This window comes from Panthera leo, chromosome B3 (assembly GCF_018350215.1).
Source record: "Panthera leo isolate Ple1 chromosome B3, P.leo_Ple1_pat1.1, whole genome shotgun sequence".
NCBI lineage: Eukaryota > Metazoa > Chordata > Mammalia > Carnivora > Felidae > Panthera > Panthera leo.
The window spans coordinates 98,877,993-98,904,863 of NC_056684.1; the positions used below are offsets into that span (position 1 = coordinate 98,877,993).

Consider the following 26,871-nt stretch of genomic DNA (forward strand, 5'->3'; position numbering starts at 1 on the left):
ATATCTTTCCTAAAACCCAAACAGGAAAAATAGTATTGTTGGCTTCTGCAGTTAAACTTTGATACAGGGGGTAGTTGAGAGGGTTTTTTGAATTGCACATTATCCTGAGGAAGAGGCTTTGGGGGCCTATAAAAATAAGTAGAAACAGGTTAAGGGAATAATTTGAGAGGAAGGAGGAAGTAGAATACTGGACAATGAGTTGCAAGGAAAATCTGAACTTAGAAGGATGCATATTTAAAACAAGGCTGAAGTAGAGAAAACTTTGTATTTAAAAGTGGAAATTTAAAAACAAGATCTTTTTTAGCAGAGAAAAAAAGGATTCATGTTAAAGTGCCCTACAAAATCTGCATACAATATGAAATGGTGCTGTTATGTGCTACTCATCCTGGAAAGCTTGTGTGCATTTGTGTTAAATTGCTGCTTTGGTCTTAAATAGTGTTTAGGGACTGGATGCTTATTATTGTGCCCCACCACCACCCATGCCACTTCTCATTTTGAAGATTAAAAACATTTTTTTGTCTAAACTCTAATGATTCTACAAATATTTAATTTTTTTTTAATGTTTATTTTTGAGGGACAGAGAGACAGAGTGGGAGCAGGGGAGGGGCAGAGAGAGAGGGAGACACAGAACCAAAGCAGGCTCTAGGCTCTGAGCTGTCAGCACAGAGCCCGACACGGGGCTCGAACTCACGGACCATAAGGTCATTCCCTGAGCCACCCAGGTGCCCCTGGTTCTACAAATATTTAATTACTCCCCCAGCATTTGTGAGAGCGACAGCCTGCCTGCCATGCTGTAAGACCAGAGGGGCTCTACAGTAATAATGGCCATAGTTATGATAAGATTTTGAGTGAAAACAAGCTATCAGTGCTTCCAGATTATCTGACATGATTTGGTGGTGTAATTACTTCGGATGCAAGTAATGCATCAGAGTATGATATCACTCTTGATACGTATCAAGTGGAATCAATCATGCAGTATACCATACTGATCAAAACGATATCATACAACAGTGGGAGGGGGAAAGGAAAGAAATCTCTGATCTGACATGAAGAATCGTCTCAGGAGGAGAAAAATGTAGCACTGCATCAAATTCAGATGAACCAGTTACAGGCCAAAGGAGACAACAGTGTTGACTAGAGCTTTCTTGGTGCTGTGTGTAGCACAGCATTTTCTCCAATGCCTTTTCCCACCCGTGTGGCCTTTTCCTAGCAGAGTTTGGTCTGCACAGCAAGAAACTAAGAGATTTTGCCATGACCCAGTGTATTTCATTAATGTGGTAACTGGGATAATTTGGACCAAAAAGATCTATTTAGAACCTCAGTATTCCTAATTGATTATCCAGGGATATTTTCAGCTGTTTTCGAATAACCCTGCCTTTGTACATAGATACGATACAACTTTGAGTAGTAACGTTTTATAGGTACATGAAGACAGAGAGAAAAACAATTATTTTATACTGTCTTCTAGCCACAGTTTCATATGAAGGAGGAAATGATTATAAAAATTAAGCAAATTCCGGATGAAGATTTTAGGAAATTAATGAAAAGCTCACTTAGCTTTTTGGGTAGTTCTTTGTGTAGTTTACATCAAATGAGTAATTATTTAGTAGTGGCACTTGTACTATCCAGTCTCAGTAGATACAACCAGGCAAATGCACGGATCAGAAGTATAGCACGAAGTGGTCATATGCAGGCAGCTGGCATCCAAGCCAAAAAAACATCATTATCTGCTCCCCAGAAGCCTATCTTTACATTCACAGTCCCTGCCCCAGGGATAACCACTGTTCTTTCATTGCCATAGGTTAGATGGTTTTTAAAAAAAATTTTTTTTTTTTAATGTTTATTTATTTTTGAGACAGAGAGAGACAGAGCATGAATGGGGGAGGGTCAGAGAGAGGGAGACACAGAATCTGAAACAGGCTCCGGGCTCTGAGCTGTCAGCACAGGGGCCCGATGCGGGGCTCGAACTCACGGACCGCGAGATCGTGACCTGAGCCGAAGTTGGCGCTCAACCGACTGAGCCACCCAGGCGCCCCTTAGATGGTTTTTTAAAAAATGGTTATTTTGAGAGAGAGAGGGAGAGAGGGATTCCCAAGCAGGCTCCACTCTGGCAGCCCCTCAGGCCTCAAACCTGCGAACCCTGAGATGATGACCTGAGCCAAAATCAGGAGTCAGACGCTTATCTGACTGAGCCACCCAGGCGCCCCGCTCAGACTGCACGTAAGTGCAATCAAATAGAAGTTCTCTCTTGTGTCTTCTTCAGCTCAGCATAGCGTCATGTCCACATTGATGCAGGTAGCCGTTCTTTTTTCTTTTTTTCTGTGCATGAATATATCCAGTGTATTTATCCATTCTGTCGATGGACACTTGGGGATGGGACTAATATGGGGGTAGGACCTTTTGAAGGCTCAAGAAAAGTCGAGCACCTTGGAGTTGAAAGGAGAGTATAGTCTTAAGATTAAAAGAGAAAATTACTTCAAAAACGTAAGGGAAAAAAAGAGAAAGGAACATTACAAAAACACTGAAGTCTCAGCTCAGTCCACGGAATCCTATTGTTTCAGGGACACAGGAACATACCAACTGGATCTTGCCAGATTTTAACTGAGAACTGGAAAGAGGGAGGAGGCCATAGGTGGCAGACAGCCTGATCAGGTTTTAGAAGTGGAGGGACTGAAGCCCTGTGAGGTTGAGTGACTCAGAGTCTCACAGGTAATGACAGCACCAAGTGAACAAGCTCCTTCTCACGCTCAGTCTGGTCTAGGTTCGCACCATCTGAGGGCTGACAGCCGGCCCTCTGCTCTGCAGTGAGTCCACTGGCCTCAGGATGGGGTGCTTTTTTCTGTCAACACAAAGGGATTGTGTGGCTTTGTTGAGATAGACTCAGACCTGCCCGGAGAAAACAGGGCAGTGGTCCAGTGAGGAAGAATTTTACCTCCTCTAGGCTGGTCTGCCTCTGCTCCCATGCAGAGCCCTTTTCTCCTTCTTCCTGTGTTCTAGGACTTTCTAGTGAGAGGTTGGGTGTCAAGTGCCAGGTAGGTGACATCTTGAGGTCCCTCTTGACTCAGTGTTTCATTGATCCACAAGTGATCTAGGCTGGAACTCAGTTTCAAAGGACTGCTTTCTAAATATTTTCAGAGTAGTTCACTCTTAAGAAGATACTATGAAAAAGTCTTTGTTTGTTTGTTTGCCTCTTCCTGCCATTATGTCCTCACTGGTTATACACTTTTCTCCTCCCTTGGACACGCTTCCCCCTCCTTCAAGTTATCTTTTCATAAATATCTGTGGAAACATCCTGTCTCTACCTAAAACAACAGTGAAATTCTGATGCTGATGTCTGTGGCAGTCTCCAGGAAGCATTTACTGTAAAACAGAGGATTATGAGAAATCTAACAGATAAAGTGCTTACAAAGGAAAACAAATGATGTAGATGTTTTTTTTTTCTTTTATGTTTCCCTAAAGGGGAAAAGGGCATTTTTCATGGTTTAAGAAAAGGCTCAGAATTTTGACTTAGGCTCATGAGGAAAGTGAAAAACAAGTAAAATAGCAGAAGTGTTACAAATGGGTAGTAAATATATTCTGCTCAATGAAATACTGCTTAGAACAGCAAAAACCTAGCATGTGCAATCTTAGAAAATTAAAAAAATGTGCTCACCATAGGGTCATGTCTCTGACAAGTTCCTCACTGAAATTACTGCAGAAAAGAATAGTACATTTCAGAGGCAACATGGAAGAGAAGCAGAAAAGTCTAACGGTAACAACAAGATCTTTGAAATCAATCCTCTGGGGCACAGATCCAGGCTCCACTATTTTCCTGTGTGTAACCTTGAGGAAGTTACTTCGTTCTCCGAACCTCTTTTTTCTTACCAGTAAAATGAGGATAATGATAGTAACTATCCCACAGTGTTGTTTTGATTACTATATGAAAGAGTACGTAGAAAACAATGGCGTGGTCTGACACATAGCAAACTGTCAACTGATGTTAGCTCTTACTACTTAAGACAAAAAAAAAAAATGATGTATAGGATTTACAGTTTTTTTGGAAGTCCCTGAGCCTTTAATTTATAAGCAGCTCATGAGATGGTATTATATTTTGTTTTCGATGACCTTCAACAGGCAACAAAACCTAGTGTTTCTCAGTTACAGATACCGGGCAGTCTATATCACAGTACTGAGAATATCTGCTGGCCTATCCTGTTGACCACTAACTGATTGAGTTATTTTTCCTATTTCTCTTCTGATTTCCAGTAGTCTTACTCAGGCTCTCAGCTTCTGCTTGCTAGATATATATGCCTTTCCAGATGCCAAAAAGTAAATCTACAGATTAAAAAATAATCTCTCTTTATGATAATGAAGGCCGAACAAAGTATTTTTAAACTTAAAGACTACCAGTGGCCCATGTCTTTTGCTCTTGTACCCTATAAACTACATGTGCTTTTAAAGAAAACTACTACTGGGGCACCTGCCTGGGTGGCTCAGTCAGTTAAGCATCCAACTCTTGATTTCAGCTCAGGTCATGATCTCACAGTCTGTGAATTCAAGCCCCGCATCAGGCTCTGCGCTGACAGTGTGGACCCTGCTTGGGATTCTCTCTCTTTCTCTCTCTGCCTCTCCCCACCTTAAAAATAAATAAATAAACATAAAAAAAAAAATAAAGAAAACCACTATTATTGGTATAAAGCAATTATTGTTTATTTCTCCCCTCCCCATCCCCACCATTGGCATAGTTTCTATAATGTGGGTCAGACCCCTTTATAATTTTCTCTCAGTAGGCCCAAAGCTTAAGATTTTAAACCACTCATTCAATGGAAATTAATAGTTTGGAAGTTTCAAAAGGAACATTTAAGAAAGAGTTAAGCATATTAGAAAAAGACACATTTACATCTAAACAGCATAATTAGAAGCCAGTCAAAATAGGCACAGGATCCTCCAGAATAATTGTGATGTATCATCCCACTGTGTTCTTTAAAAGCAGGACCTACCCTGCACAACCCATGCTTGTTATGTGTTGAATAATATCTTGAACTTATGAATGTTTTTAAAACATTAAGTTTCCTAAGCCTATCAGAAATAGGTTTTATGTCTCTATGAAGTATCCTGGGACCGTGTTGGCGATTTGAAATACAATGGCCACAGTAGGACTTACCGAGAAGATGACTCGAGAGAGGAAGTTGGCCACACAGAGATACCTGGAGAACATTGTTCAGCAGAGAGACCGGCAAAGGTCTCAGGTGGAAGTGTGCCTGGTGTGTTCCCGGAACAATGAGAAGGTCACAAAACAGTAATAGATGAGGTCAGAGAAGTTTAGGGGGCATGTCACGTAGGGCCCATTTGGTGGACCATTTTAAGAACTTAGGCTTTTACTCTGAGTGAAATGGGGAATCATTGGAAAGCTTTGAGCTGAGGAGTAAGGGTTTGATTTACATTTTAATACAATCACTGGCTGCTGTGTTGAGGTAGAAAAATGGAGCAGGGTGGTCGGTCAAGGGCAGAATCAGGGATACAGGTTAGCAGTTGTTGATAACAATCCGGTTGAGAAATGCCAATAGCAGTGGAGGAGGTGGTGAGAAATAACCAGGGTTTATTTTGTAGATCACACCACCTAGATTTCTTGGCCAGCTGTTTGAGGAATATGAGAGAGATCAGAGTAAGGATAACATCAAGGCTTTTTGCATAATTATGGAGTTGCCATGAATTGAGGTGGGGATCTGATTGAGGTTGGTTTGGGAAAGATAACAAGGAGCTGTTGTAAACACGTTATCTTCGACTTCCAGGTGGAGAGGTTGAGTGTGTTGTTCGATAGCATTCTGGAGTTTCAGATGCCCAGGCTAGAGATTCAAATTTGGAAGGTGCCGAGAGAATTTGGATGAGATCCCTTGGGGAATGTGAATAGACAGAGAAAACAGTCCATGGACCAAGCTTTGGGTCATGCTAGTATTTACAGTTTGTTGAAGAAGAGAAGAAATCTCCTAAGAAATTATCTTACGACATAGGAATTATGCACACATTTCTAACATAGTGGATCTAATTGTCTCCATTTCCTAAATAAGTGTTATTATTAGAAGATACTCTTATTTCTGTTGACCCACAAAATGGGAAGAATGAACTGAGAGTTATTTTTCTATGATAAGGCACTTGGGCTGAACCTGAGGTATTTCAGCCTTTAAAGATTGAGTTGGTAAGAAGGGACCAGTAAAGGAGAATGAGAAGGAGCAGCCAGATGGATAGGAGGGAAATGGGAAGAATATCCTTGAAGTCAAGTAAAGGAGGTGTCTCAGGGAGGAGAGAGTGAATCAGTGGCGTCATAGGTTACTGAGAGGTCAGGTAGGGTGAGGACCGAGTTGCTCATTGGATTTAGCAAGGGAAGTCATTGGTTACCTTGACAAGTGCTGTGTTAGTGGAGGGGTGGGGCAAAACGTGACTGGAGTGGGCTCAAGAGAGAATAAAAAGCTTATGAAAGAGAATTATAATTTTCCTTTTATTTATTTATTTATTTGAGAGAGAGAGAGAGAGAGAGAGAGCGAGCGCGAGCATGAGAGCAGGGGAAAGAGGCAGAGAGAGAGAGAGAGAGAGAGAGAAAGAGAATCTTAAGCAGGCTCCACACTGAGCTGGGAGCCTGACATGGGGCTTGATGGCATAATCCTGGGATCATGATCTGTGCTGAAATCAAGAGTTGTACACTCAACCCACTGAGCCACCCAGGTACCCTGATAATTCTTATTTTCTGTTCAGTTTCTTATAAACAGTATTGAATGTGAGTACTTTTTAATATGTCTGATAGAATGTGGGGTAGAACTTCAGAATACTAGAGGCCATGAGGGGTCTCCAGCAGGCTCTGACAGGGATGGGGGTAATGGGGAGCCTTTGAGCTTCCCTCTGGTTATTATCGGGAAAGCTCCCAGCGTATAGATTGTAGTCTGTTTCTTTTGAAATAGAAAATCAGTTGTAATGCAGTGTCTTTATTCTATGTTGCATCCCTTTAGATAAGAACTATATCCTGGAAGCACTGTCACTTTGTGTTGAGACTTTTCTGTTTCTAGTAAAGACGTGTTCTTTACTTCAACCCATTGATCCTTTACATGAAAAGGGTATAAGAGAGCTCCTGTGAGACATGTGCTTTGAGTTAGCCTCTTTTTCGGCAATGGTGATAGATTTGAGCTGACCAGGCACACATCGTAGTGCCCCACGATCCTGGAGGCCTTCGTTCACAGAATGGATGGCTCAGGGTAGGGGTTCCCAAGAGCCAGAAGAATTTAAGTAATAGAAACATTGCTTGTTTAATAGTTCTTTTATACTTTGTTGATAGCTTCCACTCTGAATATTATTTCAAAGCATGTGATTAAGCAATTTTCATAGTTCTGTATTGTATATCATAATTATGCACCAAGAATTTTCTCTTCTGGGAATTACCTTTGAATTATAATGCTAACTTTCTGTAATACTGTCATCAAAACGAATCAACAAGTCTCTGATACTAATTATCTTTTCTTTCCCTAAGCTTATTAAAATGTTAACACATCGGCGTTTAGTACTTAAATATTGTTTTTGGATAGTTAAAAGCTTACAGTGAATGGTAGAATTAAAACTTTGCTACATGTGTTCGAGTGTTGTTTGGTGATAAAAGAAAGTGTAGTAATAGTCTTCAGAAAGTTGCTAAGTATGGGAAAATGCTGGAAAGAGCAAAGACTCTTCTTTTGCACTGGATTATGGTGCATGTTTTTTGAGAAGTGGAGCTCCAGGGACTGTGTGTGTGTGTTTCTAGTGGGTTGTGGTGTAACATAATGTCAGCATTCTCTTAGGCACTGCTCTGTCAACACTGCTTTATTAGTATCATTTTGAATGTTTTTTCAGCTGAAACTTATAAGTCACTCTACAGTTTGTTAAGTGAACATAATTGGCTTGTAACGGAGAAATACACAAGACCAATGTGAAATAATTTGGCAGTGTTGAGAGTTGTACGTGGTAAATACTGGAGTGTGCAGAGGTATAAAACTAAGCAAATTTTGGAATAAACGTTAAGTCTCTTAAGTCAGTGACTACAGGATGAAGTCCAGATCTCTTGAGCATGGAATTCAATATCCCAAACCAGAGCTCCAAACCTGTGGCCCACCGGGAAGACTGGCTACAGACGTATTTTGGTTTTTAACATAGCATGAAAATAATTATTTGCCAACTTTTAAAAGTTGAGACTTTTCACTTAAAAAAAATTGAATTTTATATCTTCTTTTGAAAAGCCGGAAGGCCTGGCAATGAGTTTTGGGGAGCAAGGTAACAACTTCCCCTTTTATATGGGGTTTGTACTCTGTAGCCCACCATACTCCCCAGAAGAGATCCTCTTGGCCCCAACGTTGAGACCAAATTGCTGTCGGCATTTTCATCCTGCAGGCTTCACTCCTTTCTTGCCTGCCCCTGTAGGCATGGGAATTGACTATCCGTGTGTTGTAGTCACTTGGATTCTTCATAATGTCATCTCACAGATCCGTCAGTCTATCCCAGTTCTCCTCGTAGTCCCCAGTTGTCTCCATTACCAGGCTAACTACGACATACATACTTAGTCTGGGTCATGCTTGCTATTCTCCTTCCACTCAAGTGAGCTGCAGAATGCTTGTGTCACTTCACTGGAACTTAGTACATCCTGCTTTATATTGTCATCTTTTTATATATTCTAACTTACCAGCTCGAAGTTTCTCGAGGACGACAACCATATCTTATTTACTAGTGCCTAGCAAATTTACTCTAGATTTACTAGATTAATTATTGTTTAGAGTTACCTTCCAGTAATGGTGGAAGGTATATATAATTATAGTGGTGATTGAGAAGAATTAGAAAATACCCAAAACTCGTATAAAATCTATTTCCTCAGACAGGGCAATCTTAATTTACTATATTGATTTCTTTGTAGCAAGATTTATATCATTTATTTGAGTATTAAGTCACCACCTCATGTATTGCCAGTTTAGATTCTGTTATGTAGGTGGATGATGTTTCCAAATAAGGGGAACTTTATTACATACCATTTTATAATTTTAGATATGCTTCTTTCTAAGGCTAATACTGTTTTAAATGTCTTATTTTTTCATTCATTTGACAAATAGTGAGTACCCTATGTAGAAGGCCCTGGAGATAGTATGAATTCAACAGGCATGATGGTACCTGCTCTCCTGAAGCTTTAACCCATTAGCCAGAAAGGCAGATATCAGAAAACAGAATGTATAATTGTTTAATTTTGGTAAGTATTACCAAGAACTGGGGGGTTCTCTGAGACCTCCTAACAGCAGTCTGGTCTGAGGGTGGGGCTGTAATAGGGAGTATAACATAACTGAATTCTAAACTCCTTGACTTTCTCATAATGCCATAGCAGTTTATAAAATATTCTAAATGAAAAATTTAACTTTAGAGGGGCACTGGGTGGCTCAGTCGGTTAAGTGTCCAACTTTGGCTCAGGTCATGATCTCACGGTTCGTGAGTTCAAGCCCCGTGTCTGCCTCTGTGCTGACAGCTCAGAGCCTAGAGCCTGCTTCAGATTCTGTCTCTCTTTCTCTCTCCCCGCCCCTGCTCATGCTCTGTCTCGCTCCCTCTCAAAAATAAACGTTAAAATTAAAAAAAAAAAATTAACCTTAGAAACAAATAAATTAAGTGGTAATTTCTGTGACAAAATAAGAGTTAAAAAAATCTCTAAGGAACTTACCATTGGCTACAGTCATTACTTTAATGAGGAAGAATGAATTATTTATTTTCTTTAATCTTTATTTTTGAGAGAGAGAGACAGACAGAGACAGAGTGTAAGTGAGGGAGGAACAGAGAGAGAAGGAGACACAGAATCCAAAGCAGGCACCAGGCTCTGAGCTGTCAGCACAGAGCCCCACGCGGGGCTCAAACCCATGAACTGCGAGCTCATGACCTGAGCTGGAGTTGGATGCTTAACTGACTGAGCCACCCAGGTGCCCCATGAAGAATGAATTATATTTTATAACTCTAGAGTTTACTTTGTTTGGTACCTGAATTGAACTCTATTTAAATAAGTAAATGAAAGACAAAAAGGAATTTGGGCTAGAAATTTCAGATATAGCTAACTTGCAAACTAACTTTTATTTTATGAAACTGTAATTATTTTAAAGATGTTTACAGTGAGGACATTTCTTATGGCTTCCGAAAGTAGGATATAAAAAATAAACTGACTTATTCCCTCAAGAGTGAGTAGTGGATCGTACCTTTATTTTATATTTCCAAGCCCGTGACTAAAAAATACTAATAGTTTATTAGTATGATCTTGGAGTGATGTAATAGGGTATTATGAAAAACCTCAGAGGTAACGTTAGTAGCATATGTGAGCCAAAAAATAGAGTGGAATTTTGTGTGGTGTATATATTTTATCACAGCAATCAGAAATGCTTTAGGCATTTTTCCCCCCAAAGAAAATAGAATTCTATACTTAACTAAATCCATCTAAATATAGTGGTAAAGTTAATTTTTTGCATAGCTTTGCATCACACTGAAACAAAGGTCAGCTGTAGTGGTGCCATGTCTGAAATTTCTGTTGAGAAACTCATGTTACTGGTAATTATAGAAAGAGACTCAGAAAAATTAACATACTGAAGTAAGTTTTAGTTCAAATTCACCCAAGATTTTCAGATGTGAGCTTAAGGAAATTTAAGGAAATCAGATCAGGAAATAGTTTTTAAGAAATGTCAAATGTCATGTAGAATTTAAAATAAGTACCAGATAAATCTTTTTAACCTTAAATATTCATTAACTGAGCCCATGTCAGTTTTAAGTTGTGAAGAGGGTGTTTAACAGATGATATGTTATTTACTAAATTATTTGCTTTTACTGGTGCCTACAGAAATATAAAGAGAAGTTTTCATGAATTTTAGTTGTAGAGTAAAAACTAGCAGGGAAAGCTGATGAAAGTTAGTTAACTTATAAAACAAAGTTGCCTTTAATGATTGGTTGGCTTATGTATTCTTGAACTAGACTTGTAATTGACCAATACGTTTTCAGGAAATTTGTAGTCACCATATTATAGATAAAGGATCTAAATTAATGCATTTTAATGTATGAACTATTTTCAGTTGAGGGGCCTGAAACAAATTCTCAATTGCCAAGGGGTTGGGAAAGGCTCTGAAATGTTTGGGGGCTTGTGTAGCCTGGTTGTGGTCAACTGAATTCCATTTTCTAGTGCTTGAATCCTGACCAGACATGTTGCAGTGGTGACTGAGTTTGTGTATCTTTTTCTGGTATGATATTATTGTCTGTGTTATGGATGTTAGTCATGTCTTCCCAGGTAGGCAGTACTGTTTGAGGACACATAAGAGGTGATTTCTACTCTCTTGAATTCTTTCATAGCTCCTATAAAACTGTTGACTCTTGACTTCAGCCCAACAGTGTTGTGGCTTTATTCTTTCTGATCTGTATGATGTAAGAGAGCTGCCATCTAGATTTAAGCCTTCAGCAAGTCCAGGAAGCATCTGACCCATTAAAAAAAGTTAACAGAATTGTGTTTGTGTGCATCTCCCGAGTCTGATGTATAAATGATGTATATCAATAGCACAATAGTGACATGTATTCATATTTAATATTGGCGTTGGAAATACACATTTTGTTGCTTAAACATTCAAAAGGCCATGAAGAATACAAATTTTGTTCCGTAAACTTTCAAAAGACCATAAATACAGATTGGATTTTAAGCATTAATAATAGAATGCAGCAATAGAAATTATCTGTGATTTCTCAGTGCAAGAAAACAAGGTCTCTTGAAATACCTCAATTAGGGATTTCCTCCCAGCCTGCATCAGAACAACGTTTCTTGTTTCCTCATGCCAGATGTTTTCTTAGTGATGGTACACCACGCACTGGGGCCCAAGACACAAGCCTAATCCACTGGAAACGCCCATTCAACCATTCTTGCAGTTTTTCCTCCTTGGTTTGACATGTGGTGGTGTCCACCCTCGTTGTGATGATCAAATTGCCTGTGAGGAGGTAGTCCTGAAATGACACGACCCTCCCACCATTTGAGTTGATGTGCTTGGCCCTGTGCCTAGGAGCGAGATGATAACGGACCTCATAATTTCTTATAAAATAGTTGATACAGTCTTATCTTACTTTCATATTGGGGGTGGGGTCAAAAAGTTGGGATTATTTCTAAATGAAATTTTTATATTTGCTGCGCCACCCATCTTTGCTGTTGTCTTGACCTCCTTATGAATGTGAGTTTTAACTTCCCCTGCCTTCTGTTTCTTCAACCCTTCTGTGTTCTGTTCCTGCTTCATCTGATCGCCTATGTATCCTCTATTACAAAGAAAAAAACAACTCTGCATGTCATATGTTCTATAATGGGATGAAAAGGCTCACAGACAAGAATTTAACTAAAATCATGTACAAGGATTCTACTCCTTCCTAGTTTCTTTTCTACTCAAATTGTGCGTGTGCGTGTGTGTGTGTGTGTGTGTGTGTGTGTTTCCCCTGAGGATATTAATAAAGTTATTTTATAAGTATCTTTATGAATTTAAACCTTTCACAGGCCAGGAGCAGTTGATCCATAAAACAAACTAAAAACTGTGTTTATGAAAATCCATGTTGTGTATCTCCCAAATCTGACATATGAACAAAATATAACTTTCATAACAGTAATATGTAGTTAGATTTAATGTCACACTGAAAAATATAAATTGTATCTGTGTGAAAAATATAAATTTAAAGTTTTCAAAAACTAAACAAAGATTGAATTTTGAAAATTACCAATAGAGTGTAGTTATGAAATAGGACATTTTCCTCAAAGAAACAAATCAAGATGTCATTGATTAGCTTCCTATGATAATTTATATATATATATGTATATATATACATATATATGTATATACATATATAAACATATAAATATATGTATATATATGTATATACATATATATACATATATATAAATATAAATATATATAAATATAAATATAATGTATATATGTATATACATATTTATTTAAAAATAAATATACATATAAATATATGTATATATATACATATAAATATATGTATATTTATATATATGTGTATATATACATATATATAAGTATTTGATTATGGGAATAATTATGTAATCATAAGAATAACTATAAATAGTGTTCTCTCAATTCTCTTTGAGATGCTAAAATGTAAAGTAAAATAATAGATCTTCATAATGGTGTATGCATATTAATTGATAAGGTTTTTCTACCTAAATGCAGATAGAAATGTAGCTATACAGCACGATTAAGAATTCTGTCATTAGAGTTTGGTATTATAATAAGTCATCGTTGAGAAGTTGAATTACATCTGATATTTGAGTGAGGTCACAGATTTTTTTTTTTTTTTTTTTTAATTTTTTAGAGAGGGAGAGCTCATGAGCAGGGGAGAGGGGCAGAGGGAGAGAGAGAAGAAAATCTTAAGCAGGCTCCATGCTCAGTGCAGAGCCGGACACCGGGCTCAATCTCACAACCTTGGGATTATGACCTGAGCCCAAATCAAGAGGGACACCCAACCCACTGAGCCACGTAGATGCCAAGGTCATACATCTTAAAGTATTGTTAGATAATGGGATATACTACTGAGATGAAATAATGCATTTGAAAGTGCTCTGTAAATGTGGTATCCCATGGAGACACCTCAGGGTCTTATCATAGATGTTATCTGGGTGGTCATTTACTACCCATAGGTGTGGGCAGGAGAAAGAAGCGATTGTTACAGCGTTTACCCTGGACTGCAGGTGGTGAGCGGGAGACTCTGACACTGGAAAATGAAACATTGATGCGTACTTGTGGGGCAAGGATACATGGTATTTATCAGATTAAGAACCATGATTTGTATATATCACCTTTCTCAAAAATTAAAGGAAGGTGAGCATGTCTTTCCTTTAACTAGATATTCCGGCATCATCATAATTTATCTCTATGTGACATTTTGTAGGTTACTTTATTTGATCCTCAGAGTAGTAGTCCCTGTTTTACAGATGAGAAGGTTAAATAATTTGTGTGACTTGACAACTTTACCTGAAATAGTTGGTGAAAAACCAGAACATGATACTCTTCTGACTCTGAGGCCTGTGCTCTTTTTTCTTGCTACCAGTCATCCTGTTGATAAAATATTTCTAGAGTATTTGCAAAATACGGTGTGACATTTTGATTTTTTTTTTTTTTTTAGTATTTTTTTAAGTCAATTTTGGTTTCTGCCCGATGCTAAATCAACTTTTGTTCCTTAATTAGCTTACACTGATGTTGCCGTAGAGAATTTTTTGTGTCAGTCCGAACTAGATAGGGTAGTCTTTTCAAACATATTATACTTCCTGTGATAATGCATTTAACTTGACACAAAATTCCTGATCATTGGATTTTATTAGAAGACAGCAAGACATGCATAATCCTTTGTTCAGAGCAGCTGTTACCTTGAAAAAAACCTCTAGTAATTTGTAGGATTGGTTAATAAAGGAAAATTAGAGTAAAGGTGTTTTTGGAATGATGGCACATTGTACATTTAAAGGTGAGACATTAAATACATTTGCTTGATTTCCCTTTAGAACATTATAATCTTTAAGTGCTAGTGTTTTATGGAAACATACTACAGGCCTTTCTGTAGGAAGTTTTAGACATGTGGACTTTGTAAATGAACCCGAATTTAGCATGAGAACATCTGCAAATCTTTCTTTCATTCAACTCTTATTTATATGCCAAGCATTTTGCTGGAAATTCAATGATGAACAAGGCATGGACCTGTCCTCTGGAAATTAGAGCCTGGTTGATGAGGGAGACAGACAAACCAGTGAACACTTAAACCATGTGATATGTGAAATGCTACCTGTTTAAAACTCTGCTGTGCTATTTTTGTTTAACAAGAAATTTTCTTTTATCTCTCTGGAATTCTTGCCAGGTGATACCATTGGTAAACATCAAAAGGCCCTAACTTTTGGTTTTACTTAGTATCGTTTAAAATTGTAGTGTTTTTTCCAAATCACCATGAATTCCTACCTTTCAATTTTTAAGGTCAAGTTTAAACTTTCGGAAGCCATGGGTTTAGCCAGTTTAGGTAATAATACCAGCATCATGCAGCAAAGGGTTTGAAGTAATGTGGTGTTACTTAAACACATAAGGCGCTTCAATGAACATGTAGATTCATTAAATTTGTTTAAATTAAACTTTAGTTATATAAATTGCATGCAATAAAAATAAAGTTCACAAACTTTAAGTAGATAATTTGGTAACTTTTGAGAAATGTGTATAATTATGTAACCAGTGTCAAAGTCAAGATATAGAACATTTTTGTCATGCCAAAAAGTTTTCTTCAGCCCCTTTTTAGTTAGTCCTCTTCTCTTCCACCACTTTCTCCTTTTTCTCCTTCCTCCCACCCCAGTTATCCATGACAACTACTGATCTTTAGTTTTGCCTTTTATAGAATTTCATGTAAATCGAATCATGTGACCTGTAGTTTTTTTGTGCTTTGCTTTTGTATCTGGCTTCTGTCCCTTAGCATAATGCTTTCTGGATTCATGCATTTTGTTGCATATATCAAGTTTTTTTTTTTTTTTTTAATTGGGTAATATTAAGTTGTCACAACTTGTTCATTCATCTGCTATTAATGGATATTTGGATAGTTTCCAGTTGGGAATGGAAGTTTATTATGAATGAAGTTACTATGAACGTTCATGTATAAATTTTTTTTTAATTTGAGGCACACCAGTTCATTTATATTTTTAAAATTTTTATTCAAGTATAATATATGATTTTACATTAGTTTCAGGTGTACAATATAATAGAACAATTCTATACATTTCTCAATGCTCATCAAGATATGTGTACTTTTAATTCCCTGTATTTATTTCACCCATCCCTCCACCCACCTCCCCTCTGGCAGCCACCAGTTTGTTCTCTGTATTTATTTATTTTTAAGTGTTTGTTTATTTTTGAGAGAGAGAGCGAGAGAGAGAGAGAAGGGAAGGGGCAGAGAGACCAGGAGAAAGAGGATCCGAAGCAGGCTCCATGCTGCCAGCACAGAGCCCAATGCAGGGTCCAAACTCACAAACCGTGAGATCATGACCTGAGCCAAAGTCAGAAGCTTAACTGACTGAGCCACTCAGGCTCCCCTGTTCTCTGTATTTAAAAGTCTGGTTTTTTGTTTCTCTCTTTTTGTTTTTTCTTTGTTTGTTTTGTTTCTTAAATTCCATGAATGAAATTCTCTGTGAGTGAAATCACACAGTATTTGTCTTTCTCTGTCCTACTTATTTTATTTAGCATTATACCCTCTAGGTCTATTTATATTTTTTGCAAATGGCAAGATTTCATTCTTTTTTTTTTTTTTTTTATGGCTGAGTAATACTCCATTGTGCACATATACCACACCTTCTTTATCCATTCATCTATGGATGGAACTTGGGTTGCTTCCATACTTGGCTATTGGAAATAATGCTACAATAACCATAAGGGTGCATATATTTTTTTGAATTAGTGTCTTTGTTTTCTTTGGGTAAATACCCAGTAGTGGAATTACTGGGTCATAATAACTTTTTTTTAACTGTTTTTAACTTTTTGAGGAACCTCCATACTGTTTTCCACAGTGGCTCTACCAATTTGCATTCCCACCAATAGTGCGTAAGGATTCCTTTTTCTCTACATCCTTACCAACACTTACTTCTCGTCTTTTGAATCTAGCCATTCTAACAGGTGTAAGCTGATATTTCTTTGATGTGCATTTCCTTGATGATTAGTGACATTGAGCATCTTTTCATGTGTCAGTTGGCCACCTGCATATTTTCTTTGGGAAAATATCTATTCATGTCTTCTGCCCATTCTTGATTGATTGGATTATTGGGGGGTTGATGTTGGGTTGTATGAGTTCTTTGTATATTTGGGATAGAACTCTTTCTCTGGTATATCATTTGCAAATATGTTCTCCCATTCATTAAGTCGCCTTTTTTGTTTTGTTGATGGTTTCCTTCACTGTGCAAAAGCTTTTGATATGGTGTAGTCCCAGTAGTTTCATTTTGCTTTTGTTTCTCTTGCCTCAGGAGACATATCTAGAAAAATGTTGCTAAGGCTGATGTCCAAGAAACTGCTGTCTATATTTTCTTTCAGGAGCTTTAAGGTTACAGGCTTCACATTTAGGTCCTTAGTCCTATTGTATATAGTGTTAAAAAGTGGCCCAGTTTCATTCTTTTGCATGTAACATTCTAGTTTTCTCAGCACCATTTATTGAAGAGACGAGATGGTCTTTTTCTCATTGTATATTCTTGCCTCCTTTGTGATAGATTGACTATATAAGCATGTGTTTATTTCTGGACTCTATTCTGTTCCATTGATCTATGTGTCTGTTTTTATGTTGGTACCATACTGTTTAGATTACTACAGCTTCGTAGTATATCTTGAAATCTGGGGTGGTGATGCTTCCAGCCTTGTTCTTTTTCAAGATTACTTTGGCTATTTGGAGTCTGTGGTTCCATTTGGTATTATTTGTTCTAGTTCTGTGAAAAGTGTTATAGGTATTTTGATAAGGGTTGCAAGTGTAAGTCTTTGGTGGATGTATCTTTTCGTTTATCTTACTCAAGTACCTAAGAATGAGTTCTATGATAAATGAATGTTTGACCTTGTAAGAAGCTATTAATTGTTTTCCAAAGTAGTTATATATCATTTAACACTCTCACCAGCAGTGTCTGAGAGTTCTATTTGCTCCATATTCTCACCAAGGTTTGGTATTCTCTGCCTTTTCAATTTTAAACATTCTAGGGGTGTGCATTGTGGTATCTCACTGTAGTTTGTTTTTTATTTTTTTGTTAGAGAGAGAGCGCACATGTGTGAGTATGGGAGAGGGACAGAGGGAGAGAGAGTGACAATCCCAAGCAGGCCCCGTGCTCAGCATGGAGCCCAATGTGGGACTTGATCCCACAACCCTGGGATCATGACATGAGCCTAAATCAAGAGTCAGATACTCAGCCAACTGAGCCACCCAGGCACCCCTCACTGTAGTTTTTAATTGCATTTTCCTAGTGACTAATAATATTGAGCATCATTTCAAATGCTTACTTGCCATTTGTGTATCTTTTCCAGTGAAGTGACTGTTTAAATCTTTTGGCCATATTTTTAAGTGAGTTTTCTTCTGTTAGTAAGAGCTATTTATGTATTCTGGATTTAAGTCTTTAATTAGATAAATGTTTAAAAATATTTTTTTCAGTCTGAGGATTGCATTGCTATTTTTAAACTGACTTGCAAAGAGCAGAAATTTTAATTGTAAAGAAGTCCAATTTTTCCTTTAAAAAAATTTTTGATCACAAAGATCTCCTAGAAGTTTTCTGTAAGTTTCACAGTTTTAGCCTTTATATTTGGATCTATGATTCAAGTTAATCTTTGTATTAGGGCCGAAATCAATTCTAAGTTTATTCCCTCAGTAAAGTACCTTGGCACCTTTATCAAAAATCAAATGACTTTTGATATATGGTTTGTATCTGGACTCTTTATTCCATCGACTGACATATCTTTAGGCCAATATTGTATTGCTTTAGGGGCACCTGGGTGGCTATCATTAAGCGTCTGAGTCTTGATTTCAGTTCAGGTCATGATCTCACAGTTCGTGAGATTGAGCCCCACATGGGCCTCCATGCTGACAGCACAGAGCCTGCTTGGGATTCTCTCTCTCTCTCTCTCTCTCTCTCTCTCTCTCTCTCTCTCTCTGCCCCTCCTCTGCTCACACATGCACACATGCTCTCTTTCTCTCAAAATAAACTTAAAAAAAAGTAAAAATATATACTGCTTTAAGTAATGTATGTACTCTTTACAGTAAGTCTGAAAAATCAGATATTAAGTCTTCCAACTTTGAATTTGAGTCGAAAGGGCAGACATACTTGCTTTGTTCCAATATTAGGGAAAAACCATTTACTTTTTCACCATTAAGTGTAATATTAACTGTAGATTTTTCTTAAACTGTCATGACTTCTAGGAGCAAGTAATTTCCAAATTCCAGACAGAGTAACGCAATTGGAAGATGTTTTTGAAAGACTCCTTAGAAGGATTTTCAGGATTTTGTCTCTTCATTATCGCCAACTGTATCGAGGGTTACCAGCAGACAACCTACAACTTTCCACATCTTATCTGAAAAAGAATTTTCATCCAGCTTTCCCTAGAGAGCCCATGATTAGTACCAACAACGTATTTTCTTAATTCACTTTTCCAAATGTGAAGGTCATGAAGGAAAATAGGCACTCATCTCTTAATGAGGACTTTTGAATACTTGAATAGTTTTGCCTCTGGATCTGAGGTGATAATGATTCTATGGCATTTGTTGGCAGTATGTAACATTTTCTTGGTAGAATTAAGGCAGTAGGAGGACAGTGATGGACCACTGGTATTGGGCAGTAGTCCTGCCATGAAGAATGGCTGACCTTGGAGTAGGCTGCTCTTCTGGTTTACTCAGGATAATAGTCTGTAGGTCAGCCTCAGAACTAGCTGCCTTTCCAGGATGATTAGAGCCATTTGGGAAAAAAAAAAAAAGCAATGCTAAACAGAGATAGGTTGGTTTCTGTTTTTTGTTTGATTGGTTTGTTTTTAACTTCAGCGTTGAGTTGTGGTTCCATTTTTCATGGAGGATTAACCCTGTCACTGTAGGGTAACTTGTAATTCTGATTTCCTTCCTCCACACCCTTTAAAAATCAGGCTTTTAAGTCTCTCTCACAGCATTAGAGGATGATTAGTATCAGGAGGAATGTTGTCTTTTGGCGGTATGCAGAGGGATGCACATCACAGAACCAGAAAATCCAATGAACAGGTAGGTCAAATGGAGACAACTTGACTGGGCTATTCAGTGACTCACTGTTGGACAGTGTGGACTTCACCAGAGAGTGCAGAGATTCACTGTTAAATGACTTTTATTTCTATTCTCTTTGGGATATAAGGTAACACTCAGGTTGGCTTTGGTCTCTTGTTTCAAAACCTGGTTGAGAAGAGTTCTAGAAACAAGGTCTGTGAGTTGGTGTATGGGAAATAGAATATTACTATATAGGTAAATACTACTTGAAAATGAGATTTCACACTTGATGGACCTGGCAAATTTATGGTGGTTATCTTCTACAAGTAAGCTAAGGGAATTAAACGCTGGATGACGGGTAGAAGAGAGCCAACTTCTGATTGAAGGTTACCTTGGGGAAAACCTAAGGGATGCAGCCGTGGCTCCCAGTGATGTTCCTCATGTTCATCTTAACAGTCTTGGATTTGTGTTTCTCCAGAATAGCACAAATCACCTCAGTCTCCTTGGAGAAGATTAGCTAATGACTGGATGATGCCCCAGGGGGATGGGGTAGCTATATATAACTGGGAAGCCCTATATAAAATGAACATTTTTATCAGTTTTCTTAAGCAAGGACTTTTAAAACTGTAAGTCAGAGTTTTAGACTTTTTTTTTTTTTAATGATTAAAATAATCATTGTTGGGGTGCCCAGATGGCTCAGTCAGTTGAGCGTACAACTGTCGATTTCAGCTCAGGTCGCGCTCTCGTTATCGTGAGATCAAGCCCTACATTGGGCTCCACACTGGGCATGGAGCCTGCTTGGGATTCTCTCTCTCTGTCTCTCTCTCTCTCTCTCTCTCTGTCTCTGTCTCTGTCTCTCTGTCTCTGCCCCTCCCTTGCTTTTGCGTGCACATGTGTGCTCTCTCTTTCTCTGTCACTAAAAAAAAATAAATAAATAAATAATAATAATAATAGTAATAGTTGTTTTCTCTGACTTTTTAAATTGGTATTTTCAGATATCTTTATAAGTTTACCTGACAACTTTGTCTCTACCTTACTCACAGCAAAACCCCCAAAGAGGTGTTGAATAAGAACTTTTGTAGCAGTATAAAGCCTTGTTAGAATGTCCAGAGGAATTGCTTACTTTGAAGTCTGTAGATTGTGCTTTTGATCTTTTACTGTAAAGAGTACCTGGACCCATGAGTTTTACTTCACGCCCTTCTGCACGTTTGGCACATGAACATTATGGGCACATGTGTGAGGGTGTGCCCTGATGCAAATGCTACTCTTTGGTTAACAAAGTAATTGCAGCCCATCATTTATGTGTATCAAGGTAAAAATTGGATTCCTAGCACCTCACACTCTTTTTCTGGCTTCATAAACTTCTTTACATATAATGCTACAACTGTCAGGGTGGAAGGCAGGTCTTATTAGCATTTGAGTACATTCACTTTAGTAAATCATTTTAACATATTTCTTAACTTTATATCAAAAATGAACTTTTTGAAGAGAGACTAGATTAAATTAAATTGTTTCCTACTCATGGGAGTTTTTGAACAGAATTTAGAGAAGAAAAATCCTGGGGGGAAAAAAAAGGATACTGGGTACCTAAAACTAACTGGTATTACCTTGGCAGATCATTCTCTCACCACATTGGTTTCTTCACCTATAAAATTATGGGGTTGGGGGGTGCGTGGGTGGCTCAGTCGGTTTAGTGTCCAACTTCAGCTCAGGTCGTGATCTCACAATTTGTCAGTTCGAGCCCTGCATCAGGCCCTGTGCTGACAGCTCAGAAGAGCCTGGAGTCTGCTTCGGATTCTGTGTCTCCCTCTCTCTCTGCCCCTCCCTCGCTTGTGCGTGCTCTCACTTGCTGGCTCTCAAAAATGAATGAATAAACTTACAAAATAAAATTGAATTAAGGGATTGGAGTAGATCATCTGTGAGATCTGTTACAGTGGTCAAATTTTCATTTGGTTGTTCTTCTATTGCATTATTATTCCATTTAGTAGTAGATAGAATCTTAGAAATTAATACATATGCCTACTACTAACTTGTAAATACTGTAAAAATTCATTAACAACACCAGAATATCTAAGGCTTTTTCCCACTTCTGGGCCATGAAAACACTTATGTAGTGGGTACAATAATATTTTATAAAGATTATTTTAGTTTGCTGTAAAGTCTTTGCATAGGATCTTCAAAGGATTCAATTTATGTTAAAAGTAACAGGCTATTTATTTTAACAGGATTGCATACTTGTCGTACTTTATATATCTTTTTCAAGTTTAGTCACCAATATGTAGTTGTTTACAGCATTTTCAACAACAGTACCTCTGATAATTTTTTTAATTATGAAATACACACATAGAAAAATGCCTATAATGTCTGTGTACATTTTAAACAGTAATAGTAATCAACACCATTATATCCACTATCAAGTATAAGAAAAATAATTCTCTAGCTCCTTTCCCTTTCTTTTTTTTTTTTTTTTTTTTTTTTTTTTAATTTTTTATTTTTGGGACAGAGAGAGACAGAGCATGAACGGGGGAGGGTCAGAGAGAGAGGGAGACACAGAATCGGAAACAGGCTCCAGGCTCCGAGCCATCAGCCCAGAGCCCGACGCGGGGCTCGAACTCACAGACCGCAAGATCGTGACCTGGCTGAAGTCGGACGCTTAACCGACTGCGCCACCCAGGCGCCCCGCTCCTGTCCCTTTCTGAAGACATCTCCTGCTCCCAGACTACCCCATCCAGCACCATTTTGAACTTACTCATTACCTTTCGTAACAGTTTTACCAATATATATTCTGTATCCCTGAATGAGTTATTGTTTCATCACCTGATTTTGAACTTCTATTCACAGGAAAGAATTGTATATATTCTTTTGTAACTTGTTTTTTCACTGAACATTGTCTTTGAGATTCACAGTTGTTCACGTGTGGCTGTGGTTCATTAATGTTCACTGCTGAATTGCCTTAATGTACCGTATTTTATTTATTCTGTCAATGGACTTTTGCCTCTCTGGTGTGTGTGTTTATTTTGTTGTTGTTAAGAACTGTTTAATAACATGAAAAGTCCTTCTGCAGTGTTAAAGCTAGAAACTTTCCAAATCCTTAATTCAGTCTTTATGAGGGGTGCTAAAGTCTCTTTGGAAAAAAAAATATATTTCAGAGGAAAAATAAGTAAAGTTAATGTTAAGGTTCCTATGTAATAGAAGGATTTCTATATTTCTACCAGATAATGAGAATTTCACAGCAAAATCATTATCAAGAAAATTGCAGTTCCACTGTCAGAGAGAATTGAGCGCAAGTCCCATGAATGAAGGAATCAAAGATTTCATTGTGGAAATTAGAAGCAGATGCTTCTAAGTTGGAGGATTTTCCCTGAGAACAGCACTTTTTGTTGGCGATGTCATGCTAGAAATCCATCTTGGTTGAAAGGAATTTTTGTGCCTGGTTGCTAAACCCGATATGACTTTTGAATACAGATGGCTATGCAAAATCAAGTTTCTCTGGCTTAAAATTCATGAATTTTACCCTTGACTTTGTTCTTCTTGTTGGTTCCTATCTAGCATCTCCCCTCATCTCCCAGGCTTTCCAATGTACTCAGATTTTTGTTTTGATGTCTATGTACTTGAGGGGAAGTTGATCCTACCTCTAGCTCTAGAGGTGGGCCCTGGGTGGCCTCAGCTAATCCATGCAGGCCCCTGCCCTATATTGTGTGTGTGTCAGGAGTGGGGGGGGCGGGTGCGTGCTGGTGACTTGAGACATTCAGTTAGGATTAGTATCATTACTCCTGTTTGCCTCCGCATTCTGGTTTATTTGGCCACTCTGAGAGAAGCAAGCCTTAAAGTGGAGTGATTCCAAGGTACCAAGAGGAAACTAGGTTCTGGATGACATCTCAAACTACCCACGGGCCCTTTCATCCTGCTTGTTGCCTTCAAGTTACTTTGGTTTTTATAAATTTCCCTTATAGCATTTAACTAGCCTAACTACTAATAGTTAACATGTCTGTAGTGTATACCATATACCTTATATCATCCTTTGAAGTAGTTACTGTTGTTATTCCCATTTTACAGATATGGAAGCTGAGATGTAGAGAGAGGCAAAGGCATTTGTCCAAGGTCACATAGCTAGGAAGTAGATGGCTAATAGTCAGACCCAGGCAACTTGGCTACAGAGTTCAAGTTTCAGTTTGATATTTTTGGTACTTACAATATAATGCATCCCAGCCAATGTATCTTTCTATATATTTGCTTTCACGTAAGTTGGCTTAACTTGATATACAGGGAGACTTTCCTAGAAACTGTATTTTGTTGATAGTTTTGGAGATTATTTTCTTTTATGTTTGGCTATCACATTTAAAGATGAGGAAAAATATGCACCTTTTCTTCTGTAACTAACATGCAGAAAATATTCAAGAAGCTGTGACCAATACTGACTCCCATTTCTAGGGTGGGGATTGGAGAGTGCGTCTTTAAAAACATAATTTTAATCTTAATTGCTAGAGAATTCACATTTCTGGTGAATTGATAAATAATTTACTCATTGCGTCCTGCTGTGTGCCTATTAGAGACCCAATGTCTCTGCCTACCACAGACATTCATCCTATCCTGGAGGACATTCCAGTTCTCTGTGGGGGGGACAACTTGCCAACAAGTACAAGGGTGATAAGAGTGCAAGTGAAATGCCCCTCAGCTGCCTAGCCATGTGGAGGCATGCTGCCCGGACAAGTATCTTGAGTTTTCTGGGGAGAACGAAGATACAGTATTTTGTTCTTGTTCTTTTGGACATGGGTGAATACTATGTGAGGGAGGATATCCAGGCAGGGGGAACAGGATGGTCAAAAGCATAGACATATGACAGTAAGACTTGTTCAGAGAACTCTGAGGAAAACAACTGTAGTAATGTACAACACGGGTTGACAGAGCGGCCACGTGGAGGCTGGATACAACGCGAAGGTGAAAGGTTGTGCCTTAGAGTTTAGGAGTTGTCCTTTGGAAGTGCTGTGGCATGAAAGAATGTGCGAGCTGGGATGTGATATGCAAAATTGAATGTGCAGTTTCATGAGGTCACCTTGGCAGCCTTGAGGGGGTGGCGGCCTTGAAGAGTGAAACAAGACCGAACAGTTAGAAATCCAAGGGAGAGAGTACAGTGACGATGTACGGGAGAGGAGAAAGGCGCTAGAATGGTAGACTAGACACAGGAAGAATATATATACATTTTTTGTAACTAAGAGTATTTTTAAGTATATATGTAGCAACTGTATCACAGCCTTTCGACCCCTGGGATCATTTTTGTCGCCCTTCCTCTCCCCCACCTTCCTTGGGCCTTATGAAAAGATTGTCTGTCAAAGTGAATTTTCATTTTTTAAATCTGGCGGGTAAAACCAAATGTGCCGTCAAATAAGCACTTGAAAACTGGTATGAAAATGACTTAAGTGAATGATCTTTTAGTTTTCTTTGAAATATTACCATGGATAAATATACCAGCTTTTATCAGGGGTTTTGAAATATCTAAAATAATTGTAAAGATCCCATTGCTTTTTCTGTTCAATTGAAGTATAGTTGACATGCATTGTTACATTATTTCAGGCGTACTACATAGTGATTCGGCAAGTTTCTGCGTTATGCTGTGTTCGCCACAAGCATAGCTATCCTCTGTCACTATACAATGCTTTTACGGTATGCTGTCCCTTTTATACCTGTGACTTGTTCATTCCATGTTCCTTCGCCCATTTTGCCCATTCCTCCACCCCCTTTTCCTCTAGCAACCACCAGTTCTTGTATTTTTGGATCTATTTCTGCTTTTGGTTGTTTGTTTTGTTTTTTAGATTCTACACATAAGTGAAATCATACGGTGTTTGGCTTTTTCTGTCTGACTTACTTCACTTAGTATAATACGCTCGAGGTCCATCCATATTTTTGCAAATGGCAAGATCTCATCCCTGTTTGTGGCTTTTACTCCATTGTATGCATATGTACCACATCTTCTTTATCTACTTATCTGTGGATGAACACTTGGGCTACTTCCATATTTTGGCTGTTGTAAATAGTGCTGCAACAGACAGAAGGGTGCATGACTGCACCCTTTGAGTTAGTGTTTTTGTTTTCTTTGGGTAAATACCCAGTAGTGGAATTACAGAGTCATAGGGTAATTCTATGTTTAATTTTTTGAGGAACCTCCATACTGTTTTCCACAGTGGCTGTACCCGTTTGCATTCCTGCCCACAGTGCATGAGGGTTCCTTTTTCTCCACATCCTTGCCAACACTCGTTATTTCTTGTCTTTTTGATTTTAGCCATTTTAACAGGTGTAAGGTGATATCTCATGGTTTTGATTTGTATTTTCCTAATGATTAGTGATGTTGAGCATCACTATATGTCTTCTTTCAGAAAATGTCTATTGAGGTCCTCTGCCTATTTTTTAATTGGGTTATTTGAGGGTTTTGGTGTTGAGTTGCACAAGTTCATTATATATGGTATTAATCCCTTACTGGATATATCATTTGCAAATATCTTTTCCCGTTGATTAGGTTGCCTTTTTGTTTTGTTGATGGTTTCCTTCACCGGGCAAAAGCTTTTTATTTTGGTGTAGTCCCAATGGTTTAATTTTGTTTTGTTTCCCTTGCTTTAGGAGGCATCTAGAAAAATGTTGCTAAATGCAGTGTTGAAGAAATTACTGCCTAAGTTTCCTTCCAGGAGTTTTATGGTTTCAGGTCTTACATTTAGGTCTTTAATGCATTTTGAGTTTATTTTTCTGTATCGTGTAAGAAAGTGTCCCAGTTTCATTCTTTTGCCTATAGCCATCCAGTTTTCCCAGCCCTGTTTACTGAAGAGACTGTCTTTTCCTCATTCTGAGTCTCCTCAGAAACCTGGTCAGGGTACTGAAGGAAATGCCTTATCATTCAGGGGAACATTCCACAGCCTGATTTCTCATCTGTCCAGTCTGAGTTTGCATCATGGGACAGCAACACTGAATTTTTGAGGGGCTCGGTCCTCTGTCCTGCCTCCCTAGCCGGGGCCCTTATCTGTATGACTTTACACCCTTGTAATTCTTTCTTTTTCTCCCCACTGCATACAAGCCATTTTACCTCCCTCTGTGACATTTTTCCTCTGTGCTGCACTTCCCTCTGTTCACAGCCTTTCC

General features: G+C 38.2%; 1 protein-coding gene across 3 annotated transcripts in view; it reads left to right on the top strand.

Moving 5' to 3' along the window:
• Positions 1-26,871, top strand: part of FRMD6 (FERM domain containing 6) — an 80,905-nt gene that overhangs the window by 3,691 nt on the left and 50,343 nt on the right. Inside the window, exon 2 of one of the 3 annotated variants that reach the window (XM_042943207.1) lies at positions 9,093-9,226. The exons of 1 other annotated variant lie outside the window; for it this stretch is intronic. The gene's annotated coding sequence lies outside the window, so the exon portion shown is untranslated. Of the gene's footprint in view, positions 1-9,092; positions 9,227-13,650; positions 13,863-26,871 lie in introns of those variants that run through there. One more of the 3 variants, XM_042943208.1, reaches the window with a different exon arrangement.